Source organism: Rattus norvegicus, chromosome 7, assembly GCF_021556685.1.
Source record: "Rattus norvegicus strain SHRSP/BbbUtx chromosome 7, alternate assembly SHRSP_T2T, whole genome shotgun sequence".
NCBI lineage: Eukaryota > Metazoa > Chordata > Mammalia > Rodentia > Muridae > Rattus > Rattus norvegicus.
In genome coordinates, this window is record NC_141540.1 from 12,916,294 (window position 1) to 12,929,471 (window position 13,178).

The 13,178-nt window shown below is 42.4% G+C and overlaps 1 protein-coding gene across 1 annotated transcript in view; it reads left to right on the plus strand.

Annotated features, from left to right (window-relative positions):
* Nucleotides 1-2,494, plus strand: part of Zfp709l3 (zinc finger protein 709-like 3) — a 36,561-nt gene extending 34,067 nt beyond the window's left edge. The window contains exon 6 of the transcript XR_015625035.1: nucleotides 263-2,494. The gene's annotated coding sequence lies outside the window, so the exon portion shown is untranslated. The remainder of the gene's footprint in view (nucleotides 1-262) is intronic.
* The last annotated feature ends 10,684 nt before the right edge of the window (nucleotides 2,495-13,178 follow it).

Here is a 13,178-nt window from a genome sequence, read left to right on the forward strand (position 1 = left end):
CAACCAAAAATATAAGAAAAAGTTTCTGATTTAATTATAGAAGGTAAGTAAGACTATACCAATTATCAGGGATACACCCAGCAGAAATAGTAGTACCTTATACTAATATTAAGATTATGGCTGTGACCAGAACTGACTGGGCCCCACAGCTCTCTGTACCCAGATCCTGTGGGAGGGAAAGCTGGACACTTGGGGGCTGGGAGGAAGGTGCAGATGATCCTGAGAGTGCAGAGGAGACCACCATTTCTGCTCAAATTCCTAGCACAAGAGGAGCTTCCCTGGAGGCTTCTGGACGCAGGAACCTAGTAGCCATGAAGGATCCATCTGGTTTCCACCTGCACCCAAACTGAAAGCCAGTCTCCAGCAGTGCTAACACACCAGAGAACAGAGGTAAGGTGACCCCTTTGGCTCTAAGGGACCTGCCTGGAGCCCTCAGAACACAGAACCCAGGAGCAGTCTGGGACAGGATCCTTCCAGTTTCTGCCTGCACCCAGAGGTGACCTGGTCCCACAGCTCTTTGTACCCAGATCCCCTGGGGGGAAGAGCAGGAATCTCAGAGATATGGGCCATCCCAGGAGCACAGGGAAGATCACCACTTCTGCTGGCATTCCTGGTCCATGAAGAACCTGCCTGGAGACCTCAGGACACAGGAACCTAGGAGCAATGTGGGATAGGATCCTTATGGCTACTGCCTGCGCCCGGACCTGGCCCTGTGACACAGCTCTCTGGACTCAGGCCCTGCTGTCAGAAAGCTGGTCTCCAGAAGTGTTGACACACAGGCTTACAGGAGGGTCAAGCCACTGTCAGAGATAGCAAAAAAAGCCACACAAGAGGCAAGGAGATGGTGAAAAGCAATCACAGGAACTTAAGCAACAGAAACCAAGACTCCGTGACATTATCACAGCCTAGTCCACCCATCAAAGCAAATACTGGATATCCCAACACACAAGAAAAGCTAGATTTGTATTTAAAATCACATCTCATGATGATATAGAGGATTTTGAGAAGGACATAAATAACTCAAAGAAATAAAGGCAAACACAACAAAACAGGTGAAGGAATTGAACAAAACCATCTAAGACCTAAATATAGAAATAAAAACAATATAGAAATCAGAAAGGGAGACAACCCTGGAGATAGAAAACCTAGAAAAGAGATCAGGAGTCATAGACACAAGCATCACCAACAGAATAAGAAAAGAAAGAATCTCAGAGGCAGAAGATAACATAGAAAACATTGAGTAAGCCTTCCAAGAAAATGCTAAATGCAAAAAGCTCCTAACCCAAAACATCCAGGAAGTTCAGGATACAATGAGAAGATCAAACCTAAATATAAGTAGAGAAGAGCATAAAAGTTCCCAACTTAAAAGGCCAGTAAATATCTTCAACAAAATTATAAAAGAAAACTTCCCTAGCCTAAAGAAAGAGATGCCTGTAAACAAACTAGAAGCCTACCGAACTCAAAATTGATTGAGTCAGAAAAGAAATTCCTCCTCTCACAAAATAGAAAAAACACCAAATACACAAAACAAAGAGTATTAAAAGCAGAAAGGGACAGAGGTCAAGTAACATGAAGACAGATCTATCAGAATTACACCAGACTTCTCTCCAGAGACAATGAAAGCCAGAAGATCCTGGGCAGATGTCATACAGACCCAAAGAAAATACAAATGCCAGGCCAGGCTACTATATCCAGCTAAATTCTCAGTTAACATAGATGGAGAAACCAAGATATTACATGACAAAACCAAATTTACAAAATACTTTTTCACAAATCCATCCCTACAAAGGATAATAGATGGAAAACTCCAACACAAGGACGGAAACTACAGCCTAGAAAAACAAGAAAATAATCTTGCAACAAATCCATAAAAAGAGAACCACACAAACATAATTCCACCTCTAACAACAAACACAACAGGAAATGACAATCACTGTTCCTTAATATACCTTAATGTCAATGGATACAATTCCCCAGTAAAAAGACATAGACTAACAGACTTTGTAAACAGGACCCAGCATTTTGCTGCATACAGTAAACACACCTTGGTGACAAAGACAGACACTACCTCAGAATAAAGGCTGGAAAACCACTTTACAAGCAAATGGTCCCAAGAAACAAGCTGGATTAGTCATTCATGTATCAAATAAAATGGACTTTGGACCAAAAGTTATCAGAAAAGGTAAGAACACTTCATATTCATCAAAGGAAAAATCCACCAAGATGAACTCTCAATTCTGAATATCTATGCTCCTAATGCATGGACACCTACATCTATAAAAGAAACCTTACTAAAGCTCAAAGTACACATTGTCTCTCCCAGAGAAATAGTGGGAGACTTCAACAGCCCACTCTCAGCAATGGGCAGATCATGGAAACAGAAACTAAACAGAGACACAGAGGAACAAACAAGTTATAAACCAAATGGACTTAACATTTATAGAACATCACATCCTAAGACAAAAGAATATACATTCTCAGCACCTCATGTTAACCTTCTCCAAAACTGACCATATAATCTGTCACAAAACAGGCCTTAACAGATACAGGAAGATAGAAATAATCCCATGCATCCTATCAGATCACCACGGACTAAGGCTGGTCTTCAATTACAACAAAAACAACAGAAAGCCCACATATACATGGAAGTTTAACACTGCTCTACTCAATGATACCTTGGTCAAGGAAGAAATAAAGAAATTAAAGACTTTTTAGAATTTAATGAAAATGAAGGCAAAACTTATGGGACACAATGAAAGCAGTGCCTGCAAAAAAGAAGCAGGAGAGAGCAAACATTAGCAGATTGACAGCACACCTAAAAGCTCTAGAACAAAAAGAAGCAAATACACCCAAGATGACTAGAAGGCAGGAGATCATCAAATTCAGGGCTAAAATCAACCAAGTAGAAACAAAAATACTATACAAAGGATCAACAAAACCAGGAACTGGTTCTTTGAGAAATTCAACAAGATAGATAAACCCTTAGATAGACTCACAGGTAGAGTGTCCAAATTAACAAAATCAGAAATGAAAAAGGAGACATAAAAATAGAATCTGAGGAAATTAAAAAAAAATCATCAGATCCTACTACAAAAACCTATATTCAACAAAGGAACATCTGGACGAAATGGACAATTTTCTAGACAGATACCAGGAACCAAAATTAAGTCAGGATCAGATAAACCATCTAAACAGTCCCAGAATGCCTAAAGAAATCGAGGAAGGTATTAAAAGTCTCCCAACCAACTAAAGTATATGACCAGATGGGTTCAGTCCAGAATTCTACCAGACCTTCATAGAAGACCTGATATCAAAACTGTCCACAAAATAGAACAGAAGGAAGACTAGCCAATTCCTTCTATGAAGCCACAATTACTCTTATACCTAAACCACACAAAGACCCAACAAAGAGAACTTCAGACCAATTTCCCTTATGAATATTGACGCAAAAATAATAAAATTCTAACGAACCGAGTCCAAGAACACATCAAAATGATAATCATGATCAACTGAGCTTCATCCCAGGGATGCCCTTGGTCCTGCCAAGACTGAACCCCCAGTGAAGGTGATTGTTGGGTGGAGGGTGCTAATGGGGGGAGGATGGGGAGGGGAACATCCATATAGAAGGGGAGGGGGAGAGGATAGAGGGTAGGGGGATGTTGGCCCGGACACCGGGAAAGGGAATAAGAATCTAAATGTAAACAAGAAATACTCTGGGCTGGAGAGATGGCTCAGCGGTTAAGAGCACTGACTGCTCTCCCAGAGGTCCTGAGTTCAATTCCCAGCAACCACATGGTGGCTCACAACCATCTGTAATGGGATCCAATGCCCTCTTCTGGTGTGTCTGAAGAAAACTACAGTGTACTCATATAAATAAAATAAATCTTTAAAAAAAAAAGAAAAGAAAAAATACTCAAGTTAATAAAGAAAAAAATCAAATTGCTGGCTCTAAATATGTAGAAAAATTGTATTGTATATAAAAACTGCTAAGTTTATTCCTGACAATTCAAAATTATACTTGTTATATATACAATTGTAACGGGCAATATGAAATAGAAACTATCCTTTAATATACCACCAAATCTGGCCTCAACAGGTTTGTCAGTCCCATTGACACAAGGGAATAAAGAAATCGACCAATTATTAATAGGAAAAAGTTCTATCACCTACCAACAAAGGAAATTATAAGAAAATGCCCTACTTATTTTTTATTTTTTTGTAACGAAACTCTATCATCCACTACAAGTCAATATAGGTTTACCAGAAAAGATAAAATAAAATTTGGCATATGGATGTATTTCATCTTGCAGAATTTGGAAAATGAAGTTTGTATACCATACCATTGATATACACTCAGGGTTTTAATGGTCAACTGGTTTGAGTTCTAAAAAGGATGATTCTGTAATTACACATTTACTGGAAATAAAGGCTATTATGCACATATCTGTTCAAATTAAGACTGATAATATCTCTTCATATGTCCCCAGTAAGATTTAGGAATTCTTTGCATATTATGACATAACCACATTACAATCATACAATCCTACAGGACAAGCAGATGTAGAAAGATATATCACTTTAAAAGAAATGCTTAAAAGTGCTCTCAGTAAGCCATGTGACCTGAGTTCAACTCTTGTAATCTACAGGGTACCAACTGCTGCATGTTCTTCTCTGACATCTACACATACACTGCAGAAGACAGAGCCACATCCCACCTTGCAGCATGTGTGCACACATATATACCCATTCAGAAGAACTAAATAGACACATGCATAAAAATGTAATAAAGTCAAGTTATTTGTCTGTTTGGTAATGACAAAGCTCTCTCCTGTCAGGACTAAGACTCTTCACACACCAATGCCAAAGCACCAGGATGAAATCAGTTCACGAGTGCATACTTTAGAAAGGCTGGGCTGTTTGCGTTTTATCGATTTGTTCTTCATTTTTAGGCAGGATATCACATTGTAGTCCACTCTCACCTGAATTTGCAATACACTATTGACTGAGCTGGGAGTCATAGAATCCTCCTGCCTCAGCATTCTATGTGGTGAGATTGCATGAGTGAGTCAAGATGCTCAGTATAAGAAATAGACTTAGCCTGAGGGAAGATCACTTCTGGACTTCATAGTTTATGTATTTCCAAAACAGAGCCCAGAATATCATTGATGAATTTGTCATGAACCCCTTCTTGGCCAAGAGTGGTATAATAACATTGTGTGAGGTAAAGTGGGGTGGTGTGCAGAAAGAAGTCACGGCCTGAAGCAGAAGCTCTGTAGTCTGCTTGCCCAAAATGCTCAGAACCCTGAGTTCTATCATCAGCATAGGAAAAACCGGGTATGGTGGCTTGCTCCTGCCATTCAGCACTCAGTGGGCCACGGTGGGAAAATCAGGAATTTGGTGTCACTACGATACCGAGTTTGAAGCCATGGTGGATTACACCAGACCTTGTCTCAGAACAAACAAGAAAAGCTAATTGGAGGACTAGAAACCTTTCCCTGCTTGGACTACGTGTAACAAACCACATGTAAGAAAATCCCGTGATAAAAACCATTCAGTGGGTTTTATGTAAATTGTCAAAGGATCAGGAGCTGGGGGCATGGCTCCTAGGGAAGAGCATATTTACTGTGCAAAGCCTCAGGTGAGAGTTCAACATTGTATTTCTTGTGTGGATCCTGGACTGGACCCCATATCATATCTTCCCCAATGCCCAGAATTCAGTGTCCAAACATGAAGGGAGATGGGCCCCCAGGAAGGTGAAGGCCCTCAGCCCTCTGACCTGAACACTAATTCCCATAAGTGATGTAGGAGTAGCCTAGGGTGGAATGGGGCTCTGCCTCATACTTATGAGGGTGCCAGCCTAGAGACTTCACCTAAAGTGGAACACACTAGTGGGGAGGGGACAGGGCCATTTGCATACTTTTGAGGAGATCCTGTACCTGAGACAAAAAAAAAGCCACCTCCTGCAGGAGATTTGAAACCTGCATCATCACAAAGAATGTAGGGTGAGGTAAGTTCCAGAGCTGCAGTCTCTGCAGTCTGCATGTGGGGAACAACTCCCTAGCACACACCTACCTTTCTATCCTTCCTTCTCCATCTCTACTCCATCTTTTCTTGGCTCCTGACACCCCCACCCCCACCCCAGCCTTAAAACAATCTATGTCCTCTCCTGCCCAAGGGCATTTGTCCATGCTGTTTGTAGTATACAATTATATTCCTCCAACTGCCTTTAAGGCCCCCTTCCTATATCCTCTGCTTGTCACTGGCTATTGCACACTTTATTTGATATTGCATTCTTATTTTCAGTTTCCTTCATTTCCACCATAGCACTTCACCACTCAAATAGGCACCTATGAAGACAATTGAAGATACCAAGCTCAGAGTTGGTAAATATTGGATGAATGACTGACCCACAATGAGGAGTAAATTTGTGAATGAATGACCTGGAACAGAATCTTCTATGGAGCAGGCGCTGGGCTAAAGCAGTGAATTAGTAAGAGAACATAATGGGGACTGGCATGAATGCTCAGTCAGCTAACAGTGGTTTTTCTGTGGAGAATAGATACATGGCTCTCAGACACTAGGTTGCACATGGCTCTGCCAGCTCTACCCAGGCCCAACCACTTCTAACCATAGCTCTTGGAGGCAGAGACCTGCTCAGTGCACAGATTACAGTGACAGATTGATGGGGAGGGCACCACCAGAGCTTTTGAGGTTCATGGTTCTTAGTCCCCAGTGTTCTGAATACATTCTGATTTAGGGTTGTTGGGTCCCAGAGCCCTCAGGTGTACACCTGGGTCCAGGGTCTTTTGGCACAGAGTCCTGGGTTCTGTGATCTGGGTCCTGGGTCTATGTGCAGGGTCTTGACGTCCAGAGTACTCAGAACACTGACTTCAGCCTCTGTAAACACAGAATCTACAGTAGTTGCTAGAGGAGAAATAGGAAGTAAGGAGACTGCTGAGCCATCTGTTTTTGCTGGTGGTAGGCATGGCAACCTGGGAGGACAGGGCCACAGAGTAAGGGACTAGAAGTTTAGTGTGCTGCCCTGGGAATAGTCCCAGAAGCTGGGAGGGTTGGAGCAAATATAGGGGATAGAAGTGTGGGGGTAGGCAGATTCTGGGTGGTGGCAGGGCTAGCCAGGATCTGATGGGCAGGCATAGAAAAAGACTGCAGGGATGGGCTAGAGGAAAGAAAAGAAAAGACAATGTCAGGGGTGCGTGGAGCCAAGGTGGGGCCGCAGCCAGGTGGGCAAAATGATGGATTCTGTGAGGGAACAAAAATGTCAAAATGCCTCTCATTCTTGCTCTTCCTCTCCTATCCTCTTCCCTCTCTGTCTCTTTTTTCCCCATTACCCTTCCTCTTTTCTTTCCACATGTTCAAGGCTGGCCTCTATTCCTTTCTTCCCCCTTCCCTCTCCCCCTGCCCCCTGCCTGCCTTTCTCTGTGGATACCCCCTCAACTCCCCTTCTCATGCCCTAAATAAGCTATACTTTAAAAAATGTCAAAATGTGCCTTTTTTAATTAGATATTTTTATTTACAGTTCAAATGTTATTCCCTTTTGCAGTTTCCTGTCCATAAGCCCCCTATCTCATCCCCCTCCCCCTTCTTCTATGAGGCTGTTCCCTCTCCCCAAACACCCCCCTTTCCTGCCTCCCCAACATGACATTCCCCTACTCGGGGTACAGCCTTGGCAGGACCAAGGGCTTCCCCTCCCATTGTTGCCCAAAAAGGCCATCCTCTGCTATGTATGCAGTTGGAGCCATGGGTCTGTCCATATCTAGTCTTCGGGTAGTTTTTAGTCCCTGTGAGCTCTGGTAGGTTGGTATTGTTGTTCTTATGGGGTTGCAAGCCCCTTCAGCTCCTTCAATCCTTTCTCTAGCTCCTCCAATGGGGACCCCTTTCTCAGTTCAATAGTTGGCTGCTAGCATTTGCCTCTGTATTTGTCACACTCTGGCCAAGCCTCTTAGGAGACAGGTGTATCAGGCTCCTGTCAGCATGCACTACATGACTTCATCAATATTGTCTAGTTTTGATGGAGATATATATATATATGCTGGATCCCAGCTGGGGTAGGCTCTGAATTCCTTCAGTCTCTATCCCAAATGTTGTCTCCATATTTCCTCCTATGGATATTTTTGTTCCCTCTCTTAAGAAGGACTGAAGCATCCACATTTTGGTCGTCCTTCAACTTCATGTGGTCTGTGGATTTTATCATTGGGTTATTCAAGCCTTTGGGCTAATATCCACTTATCAGTGAGTGCATACCATGTGTGTTTTTTTATAATTGGGTCACCTCACTCAGGGTGATTATTTTCTAGTTCAATCCATTTGCCTAAAAGTTTCATAAAGTCACTGTATTTGATAGCTGAGTAGTACTCTATTGTATAGGTATACCACATTTTCTTTATCCAGTCCTCTATTGAAGGGTTATTTGCAGTTTCTAGCTATCATAATTAAGGTGGCTAGGAACACAGTGGAGCAAGTGTCTTTGTTGTATGTTGGAGCACCTTTTCGGTATATGCCCAGGAGTGGTACAGCTGGGTCCTCAGGTAGTGGAATGTCCAATTTTCTGAGGAACCCCCAGACTGATCTACAGAGTGGTTGTACCAGCTGGCAATTCCACCAAAAATGGAGGAGTGTTCCTCTTTCTCCACATCCTTGCCAGTGTCTGTTGTCACCTGAATATACTGTCTTAGCTATTCTGACTGGTGTGAGGAGAAATCTCAAGCTTGTTTTGATTTTCCTGATGACTAAATATATTGAACATTTCTTTAGGTGCTTCTCAGCCATTCAATATAATATTCTCAGCAGAGAATTTTTTGTTTAGCTCTATACTCCATTTTGTAAAATTTTTCTTTAATTTTTATTAAATTGGGTATTTCTTATTTATATTTCAAATGTTATTCCCTTTCCTGGATGCCTGTCCATCAGCCCTCTAACCCCTCCCTCTCCCCTTCTTTATGTGTGTTCACCTCCACATCCTTCCCCCATTAGCCCCCCCTAACAACCCCCTACACTGGATGTCCAACCTTGGCAGGACCAAGGGCTTCTCCTTCTACTGGTGACCTAACAAGGCTATTCACTGCTACATATACAGTTGGCGCCCAGGGTCAGTCCATGTATAGTCTTTGGGTAGTGGTTTAGTCCCTAGAAACTCTGCTTGGTTGGCATTGTTGTTCTTATGGGGTAGCAAGCCCCTTCAGCTCCTTCAGACCTTTCTCTAATTCCTCCAACGGGGATCCTGTTCTCACTCCAGTGGTTTGCTGCTGGCATTTGCCTCTGTATTTGACAGGTTCTAGCTGAGACTCTCAGGAGAGATCTATGTCTGGATCCAGTCAGCATGCACTTCTTAGCTTCACCCATCGTATCTAGTTTTGGTGGCTGTATACATATGGGCCATATGTGAGGCAGCCTCTGAATGGCCATTCCTTCAGTTTCTGCTCCAAACTTTGCCTCTCTGTCCCCTCTTACGGGTATTTTTGTTCCCCCTTTAAAGGAGGAGTGAAGCAACTGCATTTTTGTCATCCTTGAGTTTCATGTGGTCTATGCATCTTGGATAATTCAAGCATTTGGGCTAATATCAACTTATCAATGAGTGCATACCATGTGTATTTCTCTGTGATTGGGTTACCTCACTCAGGATGATATTTTCCAGTTCATTCCATTTGCCTATGAATTTCATGAAGTCATTGTTTTTGATAGCTGAGTAGTACTCCATTGTGCAGATGTACCACATTTTCTGTATCCATTCCTCTGTTGAAGGGCATCTGGGTTCTTTCCAGCATCAGGCTATTATAAATAAGGTTGCTATGGACATAGTGGAGCATGTGTCTTTGTTGTATGTTGGAGCATCTTTTGGGTATATGCCCAGTAGGTATAGCTAGGTCCTCAGATAGTTCAATGTCCAATTCTCCAAGGAACCTCCAGACTGATTTCCATAGAGGTTGTACAAGTCTGCAATCCCACCAACAATGGAGGAGTGTTCCTCTTTCTCCACATCCTTGCCAGCATCTGGTGTCAACTGAGTTTTTGATTTTAGCCATTCTGTCTGGTGTGAAGTGGAATCTCAGGGTTGTTTTGATTTGCATTTCCCTGACAACTAAGGATGTTGAACATTTCTTTAGGTGCTTCTCACCCATTCGATATTCCTCAGCTGTGAATTCTTTGTTTAGCTCTCTAGCCTACTTTTTAATAGGGTTATTTGTCTCCCTGCGGTCTAACTTCATAAGTTCTTTGTATATTTTGGATATAATCCCTCTATCAGTTGTAGGATTGGTAAAGATCTTTTCCTAATCTGTTGGTTGCCATCTTGTCCTAATGACAGTGTCCTTTGCCTTGCAGAAGTTTGCAGTTTTGAGATCCCATTTGTCGATTCTTGATCTTAGAGCATAAACCATTGGTGTTTTGTTCAGGAAAAAGTGCGTCCCCACTTTTTCTTCTATTACTTTGAGTGTATCTGGTTTGATGTGGAGGTCCTTGATCCACTTGGACTTGAGCTTTGTACAGGCTGATAAGCATGGATCGATCTGCATTCTTCTACATGCTGACCTCCAGTTGAACCAGCACCATTTGCTGAAAATGCTCTTTTTTCCATTGGATGGTTTTGGCTCCTTTGTCAAAAATCAAGTGACCATAGGTGTGTGGGTTCATTTCTGGGTCTTCAATTCTATTCCATTGGTCTATCTGTCTGTCTCTGTACCAATACCATGCAGTTTTTATCACTGTTGCTCTGTAATACTGCTTGACTTCAGGGATAGTGGTTCCCCTAGAAGTCCTTTTGTTGTTGAGGATAGTTTTAGCTATCCTGGGTTTTTTGTTATTCCAGATGAATTTGCAAATTGTTCTGTCTAACTCTTTGAAGAATTGGATTGGTATTTTGATCTCTGAGGTGTGTTTCCTGTAGGCAGCAGAATGCAGGGTCCTCATTGCGTATCCAGTTTGTTAATCTATGTCTTTTTATTGGGGAGTTGAGACCATTGATGTTGAGAAATATTAAGGAATAGTGATTATTGCTTCCTGTTATATTCATATTTGGATGTGAGGTTATGTTTTTGTGCTTTTCTTCTCTTTGTTTTGTTGCCAAGACAATTAGTTTCTTGCTTTAGATAGGGTGTAGCTTGCTTTCTTATGTTGGACTTTACCATTCATTATCCTTTGTAGGGCTGGATTTGTAGAAAGATATTGTGTAATTTTGGTTTTGTCATGGAATATCTTGGTTTCTCCATCTATGTTAATTGAGAGTTTTGCAGGATACCATAACCTGGGCTGGAATTTGTGTTCTCTTAGGGTCTGTATGACATCTGTCCAGGATCTTCTGGCTTTCATAGTCTCTGGCGAAAGTCTGGAGTGATTCTGATAGGTCTGCCTTTATATGTTACTTGACCTTTTTCCCTTACTGCTTTTAATATTCTTTCTTTATTTTGTGCATTTGGTGTTTTGACTATTATGTGACGGGAGGAGTTTCTTTTCTGGTCCAATCTATTTGGAGTTCTTGTATGCTTATGGGCATCTCTTTCTTTAGGTTAGGGAAGTTTTCTACTATGATTTTGTTAAAGATATTTACTGGTCCTTTGAGCTGGGAGTCTTCACTCTCTTCTATACCTATTATCCTTAGGTTTGATCTTCTCATTGAGTCCTGGATTTCCTGTATGTTTTGGACCAGTAGCTTTTTCTGTTTTACATTATCTTTGACTGTTGAGTCGATGATTTCTATGGAATCTTCTGCTCCTGAGATTCTCTCTTCTATCTCTTGTATTCTGTTGGTGATGCTTGTATCTACGGCTCCTTGTATCTTCCTTTGGTTTTCTATATCCAGGGTTGTTTCCCTGTGTTCTTTCTTCGTTGCTTCTATTTCCATTTTTAATTCCTTCACCTGTTTGATTGCGTTTTCCTGGAATTCTTTCAGGGATTTTTGTGATTCCTCTCTATAGGCTTCTACTTGTTTATTTATGTTTTCCTGCATTTCTCTAAGGGAGTTCTTCATGTCTTTCTTGAAGTCCTCCAGCATCATGATCAAATATGATTTTAAATATAGATCTTGCTTTTCTGATGTGTTTGGATATTCAGTGTTTGCTTTGGTGGGAGAATTGGGCTCTGATGATGCCATGTAGTCTTGGCTTCTGTTGCTTGGGTTCCTGTGCTTGCCTCTCGCCATCAGATTATCTCTGCTGTTACTTTGTTCTGCTATTTCTGACAGTGGCTAGACTATCCTATAGGCCTGTGTGTCAGGAGTGCTGTAAACCTGTTTTCCTGATTTCTTTCAGCCAGTTATGGGATTAGAGTGTTCTGCTTTTGGGCGTGTAGTTTTTCCTATCTACAGGTCTTCAGCTGTTCCTGTGGGCCTGTGTCCTGAGTTCACCAGGCAGGTCGCTTGTAGCAGAAAAGTTGGTCTTATCTGTGGTCCCGAGGCTCAAGTTTGCTCATGGGGTGTTGCTTATGAGCTCTCCATGATGGTGGCAACCAGGAGGGCCTGCACCGCCTTTTCCGGGAGCCCCCGTGCACTGGGGTCCCAGATGGCATTAGTTGTTTCCCCCTAAGTCAGAAATGTGGGCAGAGTGTAGTCTCTTCTGGCTTCCCAGGTATGCCTGCCTCTCTAAAGATTCAGCCCTCCCTCCCACTGGATTTGGGTGCAGAGAACTGTTGATCCAGTCCCTTCAAGTTCCAGCAGTGTCTGGGGCGCTGGGGACCTGCAGCTCCAGTGACCCTATCTTTCGGTTCCCAGAGGCCATATACAGTTTCCTCTTGGGCCGGGGATGTGGGCAGGGGTTGGCAGTATTGGTGGTCTCTTCCACTCTGCAGTCTCAGGAGTGCCCACCTGTCCGGGCAGTGAGCACTCTCTCCCACAGGGTTTGGGAGCAGTGAGCTGTGGGCGGGGCTCTGCAGTCAGTGCTCTTAACCACTGAGTCATCTCTCCAGCCCTGGAATCTTTTAAAAATGCCCTTTGGTTGGTTGCCCCAATACTGTCACCTCAAATACAGCTCAAGGAAGCAAGATGTGCTGTTTCCCCACATTATGGTAATATTACTTCTTCAGAGGGGATGGGTTTAAGAACAGGAAGACTTCCTGTTCTTTGGCTATGCAGGTTAGGAAAAAAATATTTCAAAATAAAGAAACAAGTTTCTTCCTTGATTAAGGGCAGAATGTTACTGGAATCATTAACAATTTCATGCTTACCAAAGTTC